The following is a 21,216-nucleotide window of genomic DNA, read 5'->3' on the forward strand; positions in this document are numbered from 1 at the left end:
TGTGTGTGTGTGCGTGCGTGCGTGCGTGCGTGCGTGCGTGCGTGCGTGCGTGCGTGCGTGCGTGTATGTTTGTGTGTGTATGTGGAATGATCGGGAGTTTCAGCCACACCCTCTACCATGCAACTCACATTTATTAGCAGGATATTTGTGCACATGCGCATATTTGTTTCAGTTGTCTGTATCTTTTGTTACAATAATTCAATCGTGTTGCTACAGAGCACCAAGGTGATTTGTATACCATGACACGTTCACAACCTGGAAAGGTATGCGTTATGTAGCTGGGACGTAACTAATTCGGTGTGTCGATCATTTTGTCCCTGTTTGTTTGACTGAATCAACACTAACTGCTTGGACACATTATGTGCTGAAGTTGTTGTATAGGCAGCCGTGCAGTCATGCGTGATAACAAAGTGTATTAGGAGATTAGTCCACAAAGAAAATACCGACCTCCAAACAAAATCTGTTTTTGGATAAAATTTCCCCAGCACGCGGCAATGAATTGACTTCCTGGTAGCTTATACATGTGCCGCTCTACATACAGAGTATTGCACAACTATAAACTGTTGGCCTGACAGATTAGTAGCATTCCGACATACCTTTTCATGTGTATCGGCGGCAGTTCCTATCCTTGATAATGTGAACTGATAAAAAGGAGTTGCATAAAATGATGAAGAGTCGACTCTTGTTATGTAAATTGTCTGGAGCGAGAACCTCTCACTTTAGGTCATTAATTACTTAACAACTCAAGCAAGACGTGTCCTTGAAATAAACATGTCATCCTTCTATTGTAAACACGATAAGTGGTCAACTTTATAGGTTTAGGTCCCCTCCTCTATCCTACATCATATCATAGAACAGAATAATGCTTGGGACACGTCTTGGCATCGGATTGGTGAAGATGCAATTTTCTTAATTAGCATTTTCCCGTTATCTTGATGCCCACCGCCAGTGTAGTCTGCACCTCTGCTGTTGATGTCGTGGTCTTGCCGTGAACGTTGAATGAACGCCGTCGAAGCGTTCACAAGGACGGATTGACTCTGTAGATACGCATGGATAGTACGGTGGTGTCTGGAACTTTTGTGGATGAATCTATTGCCGAAGCACTGTCAAATCAAGTGTGTGTGCAGTCTCAATGGGGCCGTTCTGTGGCAGAGTTGTTCAGCCCATACCCTCGTAATTGGTGCAAAGAGGTGACGATGACGACCCTAACGTTAAGCTGACGTGCAACATCACCCACAGAGGCTCTGTGATTACTTTTGCTCGCTATCGAATGCTGCTTATGTACACATGACAAAATGTATAATGTTATCACAAAGCATAGCATCGGAAGTTATTGAAATCGCAATTTAACTTTTTTCTGGTTAAACTGAACATTAAGCAATAATTTAATAGTAAGTGTAAGCGGCAAGAAAAGAGGAAAACCTGTCGTGTATTCGTAGAAAGTATACAACAGAAAATGCTTATTCTGTAGTGCTAATAGTAGGATGTCATATCACGTAATTTATTTTTGAAAATCTGTCCTAGATCCCCAAGGAAATCCACCCTTGTCGTAATAGGCGATAAACGTGATCGTGTGTTCAGACTTGGTGACTTGGTTGATACGTGTCATTGCATTCAAGTTGCGTAGATGTGATGGTCATGCAGGATTGCCTGGTCCTGGACTCGATTACTTACAGACTGCCGCCATATAGCCTTAATATTGCTGAGTGCGTCATTTAACAACAAACCAACTGAAACAGACTCATTCAGTAATCATATCAACTTTATAAACACCAAAGTATATAGTAAGCACAATGCGCCCATCCAATGCGCTGTTAACTCTCAGCTGAAGTCACATTGTTTACATAATTGCCCCAGGAAGCGAGATTGTGTCAGATTTTAGGGATATTATGAGAAAACGTGTCCCATGAGAACAAATGACGTCATTGGAATCTATAACAGAAATTTCAACATGGTTGGGTTACCAACAGAAGACGATGTCGTACTGGTCAGTAGCAAGATCATTCACCTATGTTCATTAAGAGAACTTGTATGTTTACAAGAGAGATTGTGTTAAGTTAGTCTGACTGCACGAAGGAGAGTCTGAAAAGAGTATATCTTTTTGTTACATTTTGGGTGTCTATGAATATACTAGTGTTTAATTATATATATAATAGCTGTTTGTGTTGCGTTTGCTTAATATGGCGTTTACTTCTGGTGTAAAAGTAGGCGCTATCATCCGGTAATCTGGAAGGTATTGTTCTGGCTACAATGACGGTGACACAAGTCACTACGCCACCATCTTTGGATCCATCTATTGGTTGGGATTTGTATGTATTATATTTTTTTTAACTGATTGAATTCTTGTTCCTACTGTTCCTCGTTTCAGTTTTTCACATTTTGTCAGTATTAGGTCAACTGGTGTCCTCACGTTTACATAACGGTATTCGTGTTTGAGCCTTCAGTTGTTGAGGATTCGGTTTCATTACCAGTGTTTTGACGACCCTTATATCCATATGGCAGAATGCATATATAAACAGTGATTGAAGGTCCTCCGTTTTCTATCCTTTCTGGTGAGAGGGTTACAGTCAAGTATACTCGGCTTTACTTTGTCGAAGTCTCCATCATAAAGGATAAATACTTCGCTGTTAAAACTGTCTAGGATAGTGGATCTGTTGCCTTAGTCTTTAGTAGTGTCAAGGACAGTGTATATGTTTGTGTATGTGCTTGCGCGTGTGTTAACTTTCTATTAATTGTACGACACAGCAACATTTTGTTATTTCGTGGAACGTGATGAGAAGAGAATTGTTCCAGCGAAAGAAAGCACATATCGATACAATAACTTCCCACTACATTTCAGTCGATTATATCCGTTATCATGAAACTGGATGAGAGGACAAAAGTTCTGGTGACAAACAAGTAGCGACGAACATTTTGACAATGAACCGGTGTATGGCTCATCATATTAAGGATGAATTGAATGATATTTTATTGTCTCTGCGTGTACGGTGATTACCTCCCAAATACTATCACACCGCCTTCTTAAAGGGATGTTCTTGGATTCAGTCCGACTCTAGTTATTCTCCCCTGGCCCCATGCGACCCGGCCATTATTTTGGAACATGGTGAATCGACTTTCGTCTAAAAGTCGTTAAAAGCACTGCCAATGTCGTACCAGCCACCGACGCACAGTCCTTGCCCACTGTAACCTACAACGGGTCAGTATCTTTCAACGCAGAGGACGTCTAAGTCTTATACCTGCTGCATGTAGACGTCATAGCACGGTACATCAACTGATGACATGTCCTAGGGCCGTTGCCGCCATATCCGTTGCCGTGATGACTCAGTAGCGCAGATGAAGAGTACGCAGATGGCGGTCTTCCTGTAGAGTCATTTACAGTTTTTATTTTACGAACATTGAATGATAAATGATATTTGCTTTTTATGTTTCTATTTCCAAGAGATATATGCTACATACATTAGGTATCGTGTACCTTTATTACATACATGGATACATACAAACTTCGTAATAAGTGTTAGATCTCAGTGTACTGAGTACTCTGTACAGACTTTTTCTGTCCCATCTAGCAGCACTGTAGTATCATCAGCAAACTGTGCAAAAAGACTTTCCCAAATTACCAATTTTAACACCTTTTATGTTCTTAATATTCTTTATTAATAGGGCTAGAACTTCTTGCACACAAAATAAACTTTAAGATATATGTCGACACGGGGTCTCCCTGTCTATAGCCTCTGCAGAGTTTAAAGAAGGAACTTGCAAAGGAAAACTGCGAAGACATGAAGACATCAATTCAAATGATGCTAAAAGAACAAACACGATGTGAAAAAGGAACTACATGAAATGAAAATAGAAATTAAAGACTTTGATACCAAGATTTATGAAATAATCATGACCGTGAATTTCAATGCACAAGAAATAGAAGAGGATAAGAGTGAAATTGGAAAATTGCAACACGAAGTCAAAGAGCTGAAACTTTGCCTCCTTACACAAGAAACCTACTCCAGAAAGAAGCAGACGGGAGCCGATGGACAGGAGCCGAGTGAGGCTGTCAAAGAACTACTGAGCAGGACCATGCAGGCTGACAACGCCAATGATACAATTTTCGACAACATGCATATGCTGAAAAGAACTGTTAGCGACCCAACCAACATCAGAGCTGACATACATGCCGAAACCCATCGTGATTCGTTTTGAGTCGGGACTAGATATAAGCAACGAGTGCATGATTCTGCCATAAAATCATCCAAAGCTCATCGACAGATAAGAAACAAACAACCGTGTGAACGGACCTATAATAATAACGGACGTTATAACTGACACTTGTGTTGCCGCCTACTTGAAAAGTCAATAAGATTGTGTATGAGCAATCAGAGGGAGTAAACATGTATATGTTATTCACGCAGAAGGTTTATGTATTTTATTGTGTATTCTATGTTATACCATTTTCCACAAGTAGGGTAAACTGTCCATATCTAGATCGTCGAGCTAGGACAGTCATTTTCTGAATGTGTTTGTGAATTGCGAGAAAATTTATGAGTGAGTGAGTTTAGTTTTACGCCGCACTCAGCAATATTCCAGCTATATGGCGGCGGTCTGTAAATAATCGAGTGTGTACCAGACATTCCAGTGATCAAGAGCATGCGCATCGATCTACGCCATTGGGAACCGATCACATGTGTCAGTCAAGTCAGCGAGCCTTTATGCTGAGCACACTCTCTTACCTTACCTTATCAGGCAATATATTAATAAATGCAGGCATACTGAGATCAGCAAATCATGAACATATTACATGATATTCAGTGGACCATTCTTTCCTTTTAGAGGGAGGGGATGAACCTGTCTGTGTGCCTTGAGATGACGATTCTCAAAACAGTTTCTTGTGGGCACGCTTTGGGATTCACAGTTATCAGTTTTTAACGCGAATAGCTGGAAACCTGTTCATTCGTTTGTTCACTTTTACCATTTCCCTTTCCCTTCTGCGAGCTAGAGTAATCATAACCCATGCAAACTACTCTATGAAATGGTATGTAATTTCTTTGTTGGGGAAAGTTTAACTGAAAATCTTATTTGTAAGCCAGGCGGGTTTAGTTGTAATATAACCTATATAATGTCCACTCAAAGATATGAGTAAACGCCTTAATGTAAATAGGGTAGATTCTGGATTTTCCTCAGAATTCAATAGGTGTCCTCTTTCAGTATAATTGGATTTTTATTTTTATCAAGGTTTGATATTGAAAGAGATTTGTTAGACCACCCAACTGATGCAATCACTATCTCTTGCACGAGCAACAAACAACAAACTGTGCCCAAAATCATTTCCTGGAGAATGTGTCATAGCTGAATGAACATGAAACTTTTAAACTGTAATTTTGACTGTACAGTACAGGATTTTTTTCTGGAATGTATAGTAAACTATTCAATATCTCTCCCCTCAACCCCCAATTCACAGAGAACAAAGGTGAAACTCAGTCACTGAGAAGGGATATAGTTACCTACAGGCAGTTCGGTGAAACTGAAACTGGAAAGGAGTGCTTGCATTAAATATTGCTTGTGAGTAAATATTATATCATTTTACTCTGAGAGATGATGTCTTTAGATGCACATTGTGGGGGGGAATGTTTTCGTCATTCGTATGTACTTTTTTCATCCTTTTATTCATTCATTTGTTCATTTAATAGCTACTTCACTGTCTGATTCACTCATTCTGGCTGAAATACAAAATAACATCAGCTATTTCAACAGCGTTAGTGCAAGTTCAGTGGTCACATTTTGGAAATATATTTAATTGATCGTTTTAGATGCATGTCATTCTTCATACGACATCACACAGTCTACGGGTCTGGAGGTGGTAAGGCTCAGTGAATACAAGTGCACTCTGATAGCGACACACAGTTCGGCTTTTAAGTAAATGTAACATTGCAACACGAGATAGTCCGGGTTAAAATTGGTCTTCGGCAACACATGCTTGTTGCAGAAGAACTAACAGGATCAGGTGGTAATGCCGTCTTATCTGGTTGCCATATGTCATGGTACCTGCAATATCTATACTCATAGTGTTGATCCCTGGATAACCTATTGCCACGAAATAAACAGTAATTGAGGAAGCATGTTGCCTTTGACTACATAAAGCGAAATATCTGTTTCAGTCAGAAATTAGTAGGAGTATCTACGAATTGGTTGCATGAATAACTAATATAGGGCCGTCAAGTAATGCTCGCGGGTTTCCCACTCTCGCGGTAAACACATTTTCTGCCGAGATCGCCGATGCGTGATACTTAGCGGTTGTTTACATCACTGACCGAAAGCTGGGAAGTGGTCCAAGCCTGTGAATTATTAAAATGTTGCAATGTAACGAATATTCGTGAGTTTTAACCAACTCGGAAACTTTCCCCCGCCCTTTCCGACACGATTCACCTTCCTTACGCCTTATAACGTTACTTTCTCGTTATGCCGCGAGAATGGGAGACGCCTCGAAAAGTCAGCGGCGGACGACCATGTTTTTCTTCGAGCTCAAGTGCGACAATACACCTGATGGATCAAGCAGTTGATAGATGCAGATTTTAGAGGGGGAATCTCTTCATTTAAAAACAACGTGCATACATATGGAAAGATCTGTCAATATTATTTTTTCAGCCAATATCCGTAAGTACCGCGAGATTAGGAGAGAACGAAATACACACCGTATAGAATACTTGTCTGACAGGGAATGGCAGATGTTCATAGAAGAATCAATACCAGATATAACTCATCATGCCTGGATACTTCGGAAAGTGATTTGTGCGGGTAGATTAAAGTACAACCCCAAAACGTTTGCCGGAATGCGAAAAACGAACCCTTCAGAAATTTTGTTTTGTTATCTTTTAGGTGTCTGTTGCAAAAGGAAATTACTTTGTTCAAGTGTATACGTTCAGGTGTATTTATAAGGAGTTGGTTTGGGGGGTCAGTTCATCCAAACACAATCTTCCTAAGGAAATACATCGAAATTGCGACATAGTAGTTTGTAATCACAGGGACGGCAACATTCAGGACCAAATTCGAGATTACATACTTCGTATACACATTTCTCAAGTATACATGGTGAAAGAAGGTGATGTCGTTCAGAATGAGTACACACGTGATATTGTCAGAGATGTATGTGTTTCCATAGCTGAGGAAAGTATATGTAACATGGTTTACGCCCAGTTCTACTGTGATGTTAAACAAACTGAATATGTAGGACATCTTTGCTTTCTAGGAAAATTGCAGTCACTGCATCTATCAAAACTGCCACTTGCTAACAACTTACATGGACCAGTGTGTATGTGTGTTTTGTCTGGTAGGGAAGGAGGGCAGCGGTACCGGTGTTTGCAACGGCTGGATGGGACAACGATAGCTACATACGACAGAGAGCTGTTGAATCAAACAGAACTTACTATCTCGTGATTCAAACAGGATGCACATTTTGTTAAAGGATCTTCAGTTAAGATGTTTATCTGTGTTTGCATTCAGCGCAGCTGAAAACCACACCACTATCGAAATCGGGAAGAAAAGTACGCCTCAAATCTGGAAGAGTCTGGGCTCCACGCCACGTAACAATCCGGTATTATAATCGCAGAGGGCATGTTCTAATGTGTGGCTATTTCGTGGTGCAAAACATCACCAACGTTCAATGCAAAATAAAATCATGCACTACCTTTATTCCCCATCCCCATCCACGATTACGCACACGCACACACACACACACACACACACACATACACACAAAATACCAAACATACACACACCAGCACCTCTCAAACGCATCTGCACCATCACCGACGCGTCACATATATCTCCGCTCCATCCTGATCGCAGACACCCCCAGACACTAGACCCACCATCCAAATGCATATACGTTTCCAACGTAAGTGCTATATCATGTTCACAGACTGTTCCAAGCTTATTCCTGGTGGTCACTTTCGAGTTGAAGAGTACATTTCTGTGTCAAAGAAACCTGTGGGAGATAAGACGAACTTATAAGGTAACCTTGTAGAAAATGATCTTCAGAGGAGCACACAAGTAATCACAGGGGATTCAGTGAGTGAACTTTATGCTGCACTCATTCTAGCTATATGGCGACGGTCTGTATATAATAGAGTCTGCACAAGACAATCCAGTGATCAAAAGCGTGCAGGTTTGGCCTTTCTGATCATTCAAAATCATGCACGGCTCTAGGTATGAACTATTTATATAGTTTCAGTTGTGGGTTTTGAGGGTGAGCCTGTCTGGAATCAGTAGTCAGCGACACACACACCACACCAGATTCCATCCCGCTCGCAGATACCCCTAGGCATAAACCCCACCATCCATATTCCTATACATTTCCGACGTAGGTTCAACATTATGTTCACATATTACATCCCGCTTTAGATTAAAGTCAAGCTGCTGCATGTTTGTTCCAGACGAACTTACATGGTACCCTTTGAGAGAAAGTATTAAGACGAACACACAAGAAATCACAGGGGATTCACAATGAAAATTGTTATCTGATCATGAGCAATCCTGTAAGTAAACGCAGTAAAAGCATTGTAAGATCATGAATAATTTTCTGGGTAAAGGCAGTATTGTGTGATCATGAATAATCCTCTAAGTAGACGCAGTGAAAAGCATTATCTGACTGTGAATAGGCCTCTAGGTAAACAAATGTTAGAGTGTATTTTCTGTAAATTGTATTATCGATTAAGTGATAATTAGTATTGGGTCTCAATGTTTAGAGTTTAGAGGGATAGTTACCTCTCTTTCAGAATGCTTTGACTGAGGTAAACACGAGAAATGTCTAAGTTAACAACGATGGTCGAATTTGAGCGCGAATATTCAAGAGTCGGGGACTGTGTATACGCGGCTGGTTGTCATGTTGACGACAAGGACCAACGGATAACTGGAGTATATCAATCTCCCTGCCTCATCGTCAAATCTTGTCCTACATAACCACTGCCTGGCCGTTCGCTGTGTAGCATTCAGTATAACTGTTTCTCACTCTCGAACAAATACTTTGGTGACTTGATATTATGGTTGTGACCCATTACTTCAGACTTGACTCAGTTGCATTGTACGTGAAACCTGTTGTGAATCTTTGTATGTTGTCTGTTTACTCAATACATATTACTGAAAATTCTATACTTGTCAGTGTTATATTTTGCTGGTTCCGATAGGATTTTTTATACCTTTTGTCACGGCAAATTTGTAACGGTAACACACAGTAGAATGCACCATCTGATCTGATCAGATATCTGATCATGAATAATCCTCAGACAGATACAATTAGTAGAGAGCAACAATCCTCGCAAAAACAGCTTTGAAAAAAAGATTATTACAATCCTCAACCACGATTCATGTATTTTCTCACCCGTGATGGTCTGGGGCAGGATGCTTGCCACAAAAGGCGATTCTGCTTGACGTAAGAGGTGAATGGCGGGATCGGGTATATGCCAGCATTGCTCAATATATTGCTTGACAACGTAAGGTAAGAGTGTGTGCTCATTAGAAAGGCTCGCCGACATGCCATCGGTTCCCAATTGCATAGATCGGTACTCATGTTGTTGATCACTGGATTGTCTGGTCCACACTCGATTATTTACAGACCGCCGCCATATGGCTGGAATATTGCTGAGTGCGGGGTAAAACTAAACTCACTCACTGACTCATAAATTCTGAAATTGACGGTCATGATTATTTCATTCATCTTGATATCAAGTCTTTAATTTCTATTTTCATTTCATGTCGCTCCTTTTTCACATGGTGAATTTCTTCTTTTTATCTCCGCTGTTTGTTCGTTTAGCATCATTTGAATTCATTTTGATATTTTGATATTTTTGAAGTTTCCCGTTACAAGTTCCTTCTTTACTTAATGTAGAGGCTATATACACGGAGACCCAGTGTCGCCATATGTCTTTATTTTGTGTGTCCTAGCCCTATTAATAAAACATACTAAGAACACAAAAGGTGTTAAAATTAGTAATTTGGAAAGTCTTCTTGCACAATTGGCTGGTGATGCTACAGTGCTACTAGATGGGACAGAAAAAAATCTTTACGGAGTACTCCATATACTGAGATCTAACACATACCTCTTACGAAGTTGGTATGTATGCATGTATGTAATACACAACTACCTGACGTATGTAACGTGTATGTCTTGGAAGAAACATAAAAAAGGAATATCCTTTATCATTCAAAGTTCGGAAAATATATATAAAAAAACAAAAACAACTTTAAATGATATTCAACTGGAAGGCCGCCATCTGCGTACGCTTCATCTGCGCTACCGAGTCATCACGGCAACGGAAATGGCGGCAACGGCTCTTGGACATGCAATCAGTCGCTGTACCATGCTATGACGTCTACATGCAGCAGGTATGAGAGCTAGACGTCCTCTGCATTAAATGACATGACCCAGGAACATCGTCGTCGTAGGTTGCAGTGAGCAAGGACTGTGCGTCGCTGGCTGGTACGAAATTGGCAGTGTCTTTAACAGACGAAAGTCAACTCACCATGTTCCATAATAATGAATGACTGCATTCAAGAAGCGCATCCTTTTGGAGAAGGTGGTGTGATTGTATAGGGAGGAATTTGTGGTCAGAGATGCAGAGGTGACATTCTTCAAACCGTGGCAATACCATTTCTTCGCCAGCAACATCAGGGAACACGTCTACAGCCGGACAACGCCAGGCCCCCCACAGTCTGGAACTTCTAGAAAGACCAGAATATCGAAATTCTTCCATGTCCCGCTCGTCCATCGGATTTAAACCCCACTTTTAGAATCACCTGAATCGCCAGGTGAGAAGATGAACACGGCCCCAAGCAAGACCGACTGCAACTTGCAGATGCTCTCGGGAACAAGTGGAATAGGCTTTCGAATGACGTCATTCTTCGGTTGACGACATCGATAAGACGGCGAGTCTGGGTGTGTATTGCTACTAGAGGAGGTCGCACTCGTTACTAAAAATGTGTGTACGTGGCCAGAGACTTGAAATGACTGTCCATTACGTGACACGTGCTCTTCATCTGTGATGATTTTCTCATAGATACTGTTGGTGCATATTTCCAAATGTTGGCTTCATGAAATGTGCTATAACTTAAAAATATTATTTGTTTTGTTTTGACGCTAGCCGGATATATACCACCCCCTCAGCCACTGGCTTTTATGAAGGGACATAGTCATACATTAAAGTGACAAAAATACTGTGATTAAAAACCTGGAACACTTAAATGTACACCAGATCTAGATGTTTCCGGACTTTCGTACCCTCTCAGGAGGACAATAATTTTACAATACTTTAACCCTCTTTGAGGGTACAGCCACTGCAAGTAAGAGTTACTAATTTAAACTTCCAATTATGAAATATTTATCTATTTACAAATCAGTTAGCAGATTTAATTCTTTTAAAAATGCAGTAATTAAATGAGAACTAGTATTGTTAAAAAGATCCTTCATAGTTTGTGATTTGAAATAGTTGTCCCTTGCAATGGAATACTCATAACAGTCAAGCAGGATATGCTTGATCATGATTCTTTCGTCACAAGGAACACAAAACGGAGGATCCACACCTTTTAGTATATATTCGTGCGTATATCTTTGTGGCCAATGCGACATCATCCCATAATGACCTCTTCAAATCTGGATTAACAACAAAAGTAGGTGTAACCAATTTAAGGTTATATTTCATGTACTTTATTGGTACCAACTTGTGTCCCACTTCGTTTGCATCAGATCACGGATGTTAGTTCTAAAGCTAGCTTTAAAATCAGAATATGGGAGAAGAATTTGTGTCACAGATTTGTTGAGAAATCAGCCATTTTACTAGTATTCCCCGAAATACCAACATAGGGTAACCAACAAAAGACGACGTCGCACTGGTCAGTAGCTAGGTCATTATGCAATTCAGAATTTCTATTAAACGTGCATATTTACAAGAAAGATTTTCAATGGCCTGACGTCATCAAAGAGAATCGGAAAAGATTATGTATTGTTTATATTTACGATGTTTATTAATATATTTAAGAGCGATTAATATTGCGTTAGCTTCTGCTGTGAAAATACAGCTGTTATTTGGAAATGTAGAAGATATTCTTCTGGATCCAATCAGAGTGGCACAGGCAAATTGCGCCACCATCCTTGGACCCATCTGTAAAGAAGGATTTGTATGTACCTGTGAGCGTGAACATAGTTTAAGTAAATTCGCCTTGAAACGAATTTGGTGTGTTGACCTCGTTGCATCCCTATTCCTTTTATATGGTGCCAAGGTCTCATTAGTAGCAGTACATACCTTGATGGCAGATTTTAGAGTTACAAGCCCCTTTGTGCAATACTAATCAAAACGTTGCATACACTTTACAACAATCTTTTAGTTGTGTTCTACAAAACAACAAAAACTATTTTCACGTCAGATTACTGAAACAACTGGAGGTCTTGAAGATGAAGATGAGCGAGGAATACGATGTGACACTTGATGATAAGACAAAGACAACAGCAACAGAAAGTACATACGAATATATCGACAATGTCACGCCCTACTACAATAGTCAACAATCTTCATGATGAAACTGGGTGAAGACAAAAGTTCAGCAACACAAAGTACATACGGACATCTTAACAGTTCTATTCCATATTACAATGTCGTCGATCATCGTCATGATGAAACTGGATGACTTTAACACCAAAGCTAAAGGGGACGATACCACACTGCACACATAATGTTATATATTTTTCACCATAAACGTACTTCATAAATTATTACATCACTATGTGATACATTATTGTTGACCTTTAGTGAGTGAACGACATTCACGAGTGTGTACATGCAACATAGACAATAGCAATGTCTATCACATAATAATTACCTCATGAACAATGCAATGACGGCACGTTTCTTCTATGACGTCACGTTATAATGCGGCGACGACAGTAGCAAGTCATCCTGTGTTTGAAAGTATATTTCTGGGTTTTCTTAGCCTAAATTTGTCGACTTTGGTGCTAAATAGAACATTGTATTCGTGACCATGTCATACTATAAAGAGAATAAAAAGTTAAGCGCCACTCAGTATATTTTGCCAATGTAGGTCTTCTCATAGGAATTTTTCTACTAAAAGAAAAAAAACAACAACTATCATAATTTGGTTTAGTACTTTTAGTTTAAAATCAAAACCATTATGAAAATTATCCTTTACTTTAAACAGGATGTATGCGCTTTTGTATGTGAAGAAATATCTCCTCCTAGTGGGTACTAGGTACAAGTCCATTTGAGTCAAAGTCTCCCCAATGAACTGCACTCAACAAATAATCGTAAATGACTCATACTAACGCCAAGGTAAACAGGAAAAACACACAGAACTCTGCAGGATTTTGTTATATTTTTTTCAACATAATATAAACAATTAACGTTGTTTTACAAACCATCATTATTGTCATTCGACACTGGAAGATTTGTGACGTGTATGGCAACAGCTCAGGTAACAGCCAGGTAAGCGGGAGGCACGTGCTATGTTGATTTCATCGGTAGGGGATGGTTTCAAATTTCATCAGACTGCTTCTGAATCGGACAACATGTTAGCAACTGTCATTTTGTAATCCAAGTTACGTTAAAAGTGTCTACATCCTGTATCCATCCTTACGTCATCTTGGTGTAACATTCAATCATATTCGAATTCTGTTTTCAAGGTCATACCTGGTCATCACCAGCTGCAGTCTATGATGCCTATTGTAAGTTTATATTACTTCCAGAACCAGAAGTGTATCTTAAATTGTGCTAAAAATTACTCTAGAATATGTTCCCATTTAGGAGTTGGGACTAAATGTGTAAGTACCGACACAGGTAAGCAAATTGCATGATAGGTTTGTACATACTGCAATATAATGAACAGATGTATAGTGTTATTTTACAATTATTATTTTCCATCTCTAACTGAGGTATAGAAAAAGGTATATGTCAGAGCTTAGTATCACACATCGGTCAAAGGGGCACCTCTACATTTATTTAACTATATTTGTTTAGCGAACTAAAGCGATTGATGCAATTCTGTAATGCCGTATTATATTGAATGGGTAGGTTTAACTCCCTCAGGGGAGTTACATTGTTACATCCAGAGGGAAACCAAGTTGCATTGTTGGTTCAGAGAAAAATATCAAACATTTACAACTTAGTGGCTACCATTTTAAGTGAATGAGTTTTATTGTCCACCTTTACCATTTGTGTCTCTGTGCCATATCTTAACATATTTCGCAACCATAACTTTAGATTTGATGACAGACGGAATGTTCTGTTTCTTGCTTCCCCATTTATTATGTGATAGGTATTTAGTAAAGTTGAGATGTGATTTCCATTGTTCTAGATGTGTTGGTCCCCGTTAAGTCCTGGTCTAAGATTAGACCTAGACATTTCACTGTATCTGGATGCGGCACTTTTTGTTTGTTAATATAAAGATATACGTTTTATTTTCTTCTTCGTCTTTCTTCGTTGTGCTTTGAACAAGACAGTTGTTGTTTTGCTGGTAGAGAGTTGTAACCCCATTGGTTGGTCTAGTTTTCAGTATGGTTAAGTGCTGCTTGAATTTGTTTTGTACTGTGTGTATATAAATTTCATTAACCCATACTGTTCCAAGAGCAAACGTTGTTTGATATATGATATATATGTTGATATTTCAGCGCAGTGAAGTAAACAATTCATCGATCACATGACCCTTTTCCTTGTGTCAACATTTTACTTCCTGGTAGCCGAGTAGTGTGCAGTGTTAGTGCAGACACGACACTACAGAATTGCGAGGTCTTCATACGAGAGGTAGGTACGGACAAATGCCTGTTCTCTTTGTTTCGCTGTAATCCCGAGTCCGTATGTGAGTAACAACCCATATACTTTAAGGGTAACCGCACATCGTTGCAGTCAGTGCTTTCTTAAATGGCCCGTTTAACCATACAGATTTATATACACCTACTGCACACACAGCACGATCTCTTCTCAATGTCACTTGATCTTGTTCAAATATCTCAACTCCCATGAAAACACGTAATGCACTGGGCAAACGCCTGTTCATTGCTATGTACGCTTCCCAGAAACATCCTTCAATAAGTTTTACATGAAGTTACAAATACAAGTTAACTTAAAATGTCAATTTTGTATTTTGCCAGCTTTGTAAAAAGCCCTTACAATCACTGTAATTTGTATGAATGAAACTCAATTCCGATTGTACGACTATGGTTCTATATAGACAACGTGTTAAATTCCCACCCATGTTAAAGTTCAGTTAGGTAGATTAGCCAGTAAATCACAACGTGTGCTTAATGGTTGTGATGGGTGAGTACTGGTCTTTCGATGTGAAAAGTACAAAATATCGTTTTATGATGGGGAGACTGACAAAATTGTGTGTTTGGGGATGGCAACCATTATACCACATGGTAAGTAAACACAACGTATTTAAGTCGTTAAATGCAAAGTGAAGAAATCACGAAGTACAGACAGGCAAAATTAAAAGTTTGTCTGTCATGCAGGCATAAAGGCATAAAGATTCCAATAAAATCCAGTATTTATTACCTACCTACCTACCTACCTACCTACCTACCTACCTACCTTGTGAAGCGGTGATGTATAGGAGAATGCTGCTGAAAAGCGCTGTCTGGGAAAAAGAGTTTTGCGTATCTAGGGATAAGTTGAAAAAACGGGTATTGGGTTTTGAATCCACTGGGATTTCATATGGATTGACAGGTCGTTCCACAAGCATGGTCCGGTATATTCAAAGGCTCTGTCACCAAAGGTCATAGTGCGTAATGTTGGTACTTGTAGTTGAAGCACCTTTTTGGATCTTAGTGAGTGAGTGAGGTTTACGCCGCACTCAACAATATTCATGCTCTCTGGTGGACAATCTAGTGATCTACAGTGCGAGCATCGTTCTGCGCAATTGGGAACCGATAACATGTGTCAACAGAGTTATGGACCCTGACCCTCTGATCCCGTTCGTCGCCTCTTACGATGGGCCTGGGCTAGTGAAGGCCAATATTCTAACTGCGACCTTCGCCGGGTCTGGATGAGCGAAGTGTCTGGTATCTGGGAATAGGACTGGACAGGTAAGATGGAACTAATCCATTAAAGCGCATGAATACCAGTACCAGTATCATATACTGCTATACTGCATACCCCGGTGACCAGTGGAAATGTTTCAAGACAGTTGCTATATGGTCATACTTGTAACAACCCTGGCAACATGGCTGTGGCACTCTTGTAGTTTCTTCAGTGGTTGGTATTGTGATCCCAAAGAGAACTTGAATTGCAAAAGTCGAGGCATGATGTTACCAGTGATGCAGCTGTGAAGACATCCACAGAACACCCACGAAGGACAGTCTTTCACATGCAGTCGTTCCCAGTTCATTGCCGCGATGTACACGTTCATAAAACCATGCCAGTTTTGACTTTTCTAGCGCGTGTATTCCCATAGATAAACATCAAAGCGGCAAACTGTTACACCAAAAAGCAACACTGTGACATTGCGGTCAGACCTGTATCTATAACAAATCCAACAAATCCCTGGGTGGGGGGTGGGGGGGGGGGTGGGAATGTCGAAAGCCTCTTTGACGCTGGACCAGCCACTTTGCATACACTACCCTACATCCTCCCTTATTCTACAATCCTACAATTGCTGAGGTTACAAGACCCTTACTAAACATTAGCGGGCTGAAATATCACAGTAATCAAAAAGGTGTATACCTTTGTGTCTTTGGCCAATACGAAGGATATTTATCAAATGCATCTCTGATGACAGCCATCTTCCGAATATGACCATAACTTCACGAAGTAACAGGAGTTATATTACCAAGAGTAATACTGTTGTTGATAGTACCCGTGAGGCACTGTTACTGGCGCAACTGCAATATGCCTGAACTTTCAACAATACTAAGTGTCTACAAACCACTATTTCTGGATTACTTGTGCTACACTTCCGGGTGGTCGCATTATGGCGAATAACCCGTCCACTAACCTGAACCGTTCTGCAGTTCTGGAGTTTCAGTAACCCCGTGACTGGTCGCACTGACACGGGTTCCATTCCACGCATGAATACAGTGTCTGAAGCGTATGCCTGGTGGAAATTCCCGTTACCAACCTTGGCTGAAAATGTTGAACACTCCCTGTCTCTCAAACTGTTTCCAGAGCAGTCGAAAGCACTCTCAATGGTATGGTATGTCTCCAACTGCCAGATGTCTTGCTAAAGTTACAATGCATCTGATCATGCAACAGAGGTGTTATCCTTTGATGCAGCATACATCAGCCCACGAGCGTGAACTGTTGACAACACGCTATGTAATGTCATGTAATGTCATACCTCAAATCTACGCTATATTAGGTGTGTACGTGTACCATATACGCAACATTCACTGTTATATATGAAACGATGTGAAGATATGCGACAGGCGTTACAGCATTCATGTTTCCACAAGTCTGGTCGTTTTGTTTACACAGATGCCATCACAAGCAACAAGGAGCAGATTAGTAATATGACACAAGATTCGCTATTCGTCATACACGTACTGAGGACTGTAAACGTATCGCAGTCGTATCACACACCATTTGTCACATAATACATATTCAGTCTTTCCCTCGCTGATGTCAGCCATTTGACAAAGTGCATTCACATCCTCGCTAGTAACACACGCACCGGTAGAAACATTATTACATCAGAAAGGTGTTGATTTTGGAGATGACCACAGTAGATATATGATGTTAGGCAATATAAGACTTGTCAATTAAGTCTCTCAGAAATGTTTGAATCCTCACAAGCTGTATTGATTCAACTGAGTAAAATATGATATAAATACAGTTCATATCATATTGTCCACATATTTCTAACTTAATCATACGTTATGAAAATATACCTGAATATGACTAAATACGAACCTGAGCATCACATAATCATGGCAGTCAACCAATTACTAGAACATAAAAGTTCAGTAACGACATGCAGTTCCCCTTGCGTTACTTAAACATATACAAAGTACATTTGAACCTTTGAACAGGGAAATATCAACTAATTACAGTAATGTTTTAACATTATTGCATAATGTTTTCTCTGTGGGACAACTTCCGTATCCTTTGCCAAATTTGGGGAAATGGCAAATGAGAAGTGTAGAAACTGTTCCACTGAAACGATTTTACCCACAAATCTTAACAAAACTGTCGACGTAATGCAATGGAGCACCATTCTACATTCCAACTATAGTTTTCATTCTGGTATATTGTGATCAAATTAGGAGATAAACGTACTGTGTTGGGAAATTAGATGAATGTTATGCAGAATTGATAGTCTCTAAATTAATCATTTGAAACCTCACGAGCGTGAGGTTTCAAATGATTAATTTAGAGACGTGAGGTTTCAAATGATTAATTTAGAGACTATCAATTCTGCATAACATTCATCTAATTTCCCAACACAGAACGGTTATCTCCATTCTACCATAACCGATTTAAAATCGAACTCCTTCCTTCCGCGGAAGGCAATGCGTAATCCGGCATGGCGCGAGAGGCGAATTGAACTCGTCTGTGAAAGGTATTATAGGTGCCTTTCGTATTTATTAACATACATCGTAACCTAAAACGTATTGTCTACAGAAAACAAACAACTGTCTATACATTGCAATAATTTAATGCTTAACAGCTTGGTTCAGATAAACAAATCTAAATACAACGGAAACCAGTCTATTTGGATAACCCTCTCCCAACACGATAATGGACTGGTCTGACCTAATTAGATTCCTGGAAAAAATTGTTTACCGTGACGTTACAGCTTGAAATTTGGATGGAGGCGGACGAGGCAGTCTTTACATTCTGCGCGAGATTGAAATTTGAATTTGAGGTGACAGTTGAGGAAGCTAAAGTACCGACTGTCGAATGTGAACCTTGCAGAATTGAAGAATAATATCTTTTCTGATTGACCGACGAGTCAGTGTTGTAACTCATCAAGGACTTTTGATTTTTGTGACCAGTGAGCTTGATGATTTTACTTGCCTCTACCCCGGCATGCGACAACAGAGTGATAGTGGTGGCCCTAACACAATGATTGGTGTAAATGCGACTAACCTGGCATTCTTTTGAAATGGTTTTCATCATTTCTGACAGAGTGTTGTGGCCAAGTGGTTTCAATGTGTACCAGCATGGATCGCCAGCAGTGACATTCTTCCGAGGAAGTTGGTAGAAAGCGGGATTCTGCTTGTTCAATTTTGCAATGTACTTTTTGAAGGAAGCAACTGGGCATGATGCAGCGTAAGTGGCGTAAATTCGGGGTTTCGCCTGGAACTTATCTTGCAACCCCGGGATGATTTTTGGTGGATTCGGAGTGTGTCATTGTTATATACTCCATACCTACATCGTCGGATTCAACAGCAAATGAATCAATCGTCAAATCACGCTGATTTTCATTTCCCCTGCGACCAAAACCCAAAGTCAAATCAAACCACACCTTTTTTCTGCAACTGAACTGGTGTGTCAACAGATAGAGAACTTCTTATTTTTGCGAGATCTGCCTGTGAGATGGGCTCGTGGTGTTGTGCATTGTCTAGACCAAGTTTTTTTATTTTTCTTAGCATTCCTGTGAAAACATTTTTAACACTATGGAACTCAATGTCCTGCAAAATATTGATGTTTCTTTCAAACGGTGGAGATCTCAGATGCCTGTGAATCGCCGCTCGGATTCCGACGAAAGAAGACTTCGAGTAGAATTTGCCATCTTTAGTGCGAAGTTCTGCATAAAAGTGTCGGAGGTGTGACGCCAGTTTTTCTTTGGGAAGTGCTTCAAACTTGATGGATATCTCATGATGTGTTAGCCATTCTAAATGGAAACAAACATACTCTTTACCAGGTAGGCACTTATATCACATTTTGATGTCATCTTTTCCATAAATAGGACTATTTACAAGGCTTTGTGCAATGTTAAATATTGTTTGTTTATGGTTGGGCATATAAAGAGTGATTGTGTTTAAACATTGATATAATGAAAGCTTATATGGTAGGAGGTTCTCTCACAATTAAGGAGGAAATAATCGTATTATTCTGTTTTCGAGACAAGGTTTAATGCATGTTTTTATGACTTTTGCGCTTATGTTGAAAAATCCTAACACCCCAGTGTGTTGTCCGTAGGGTTGATTTGGGTCGGCCATCCAAAAAAATGGAGTCCAAGTTAGCTTCAATTGTTGCGAAGCGGCAGCGGCTTTCCCCAAAAGTTGTTTGTCTCTCATCTCTTGTGTCTGTGGGAATAATTTACTGTTTTTTTATTTTGAAAAAAAATAACAAAGAAAAAACCCAATCCATTCACGAGATACAAGTGTAGATCTATTGTGTTGGCTATCTTTATCAGCTGGCCCATTGCACTAATTTGCAGGCCCCGTTTTAACATTGTAAACAAAGCTCGTAAAATCTTATAATAAGTTGTTTTCGTTTTTTTTAATAGTTCCGGACTGTTATGTTTTTCATTACTTCCATTACTTCCTACCCGTGTTTAAGTTCCCATCGCTAACAGTTGTTTCTTCATCCTTAGGTGCATATTTATTCTGTCCTGGTATGGCACTGTCCGTTATTTCTGAGAATAAACGAGGTTGAAAATGATTACGTACTTCTGTTATGTTGTAACGAAATATTTACAAATATTTAAAAAAGAGAGATGTTTTTCTGACTGATCTCTTAGCAGACGACTCTTTCAAACTGATTTATATCCAAATCCAAAATGTTGTTATAATAAGATTTCGGGGGTCAATTCACCTGAATTGGTTAGGTTTGCCAGGATTGAGTCAAACTCATCATCATCATCATCATCAAATTCGTCCAGGTCTGGGCCATATACGTCTGCAAAACTGCCGACTGAAAATATACCATGAAAACAGGCGCATTTTCAATCGAAATTGATAGTGTCTACTTTTATTGATTGACCAATCAAATTCCCGCATTTCACATAGCCATGGTAGAATTATATTTATTTATGGAAATATTTCGTGTTTTTTGTTTGTTTGTGTGTTTTTTTTTGTTTTTTTTTTTGTTTGTTTGTTTTTGTTTCTTTTTTTAATTAAGAATTGAACAACACTTGCCTTAAAGCCCGTCCCTTCTAATGTTGTGCTGAGCGCCTGTGGGACAACCATCCTGTAACGGGGTTCAATTCCAGCTAAGACTGGTGATCAAAACATTTCATTTAAAAACTATCACGAAGAATGGAGCTCACTCATTCCGCCCACAATAA

The 21,216-nt window shown here is 39.7% G+C and overlaps 1 pseudogene; it reads right to left on the reverse strand.

The window, feature by feature from the left end:
* Positions 1 to 16,658: 16,658 nt before the first annotated feature.
* Positions 16,659 to 21,202, reverse strand: LOC137297290 (uncharacterized; annotated as a pseudogene).
* Between the last annotated feature and the right edge of the window lie 14 nt (positions 21,203 to 21,216).

This window comes from Haliotis asinina, chromosome 9 (assembly GCF_037392515.1).
Source record: "Haliotis asinina isolate JCU_RB_2024 chromosome 9, JCU_Hal_asi_v2, whole genome shotgun sequence".
Lineage (NCBI taxonomy): Eukaryota > Metazoa > Mollusca > Gastropoda > Lepetellida > Haliotidae > Haliotis > Haliotis asinina.